Here is a 657-nt window from a genome sequence, read left to right as displayed (position 1 = left end):
TCCATGCTAGTACACTCTCTATGCTTGTATGCCCTCTGTGCTTGTATGCTTTCCATGCCAGTACACTCTCTGTGCTAGTACGCTCTCTGTGCTACTACACCCTCCGTGCTCCAATGCTTCCCATGCTAGTACGCCCTCCGTGCTTGTACGCTCTCCATGCCAGTACGCCCTCCGTGCTTGTACGCTCTCCATGCCAGTACACTCTCCATGCTAGTACGCTCTCCGTGCTTGTATACTTTCCATGCCAGTACACTCTCCGTGCTAGTATGCTCTCCGTGCTAGTACGCCCTCCGTGCTTGTATGCTCTCCATGGTAGTACGCCGTCCATGCTTGTACACCCTCCGTGCTTGTACGCTCTCCGTGCTAGTACACTCTCTGTGCTAGTACACTTCCTGTGCCAATGCTCTCCATGCTTGTACACTCTCCATGCTTGTACGCTCCCCATCCTCCAATGCTCTCCATGCTAGTACACTCTCTATGCTTGTACGCTCCCCATCCTCCAATGCTCTCCATGCTAGTACACTCTCCATGGTAGTATGCCGTCCATGCTTGTACACCCTCCATGCTTGTACGCTCTCCATGCTAGTACACTCTCTGTGCTAGTACACTTTCTGTGCCAATGCTCTCCATGCTAGTATGCCCTTCATGTTTGTATGC

This window comes from Coniophora puteana (genome assembly GCF_000271625.1).
Source record: "Coniophora puteana RWD-64-598 SS2 unplaced genomic scaffold CONPUscaffold_3, whole genome shotgun sequence".
In the NCBI taxonomy this organism is placed as follows: domain Eukaryota; kingdom Fungi; phylum Basidiomycota; class Agaricomycetes; order Boletales; family Coniophoraceae; genus Coniophora; species Coniophora puteana.
The sequence above is the reverse complement of the archived record's forward strand: the minus strand, read 5'-3'. Positions refer to the sequence as shown.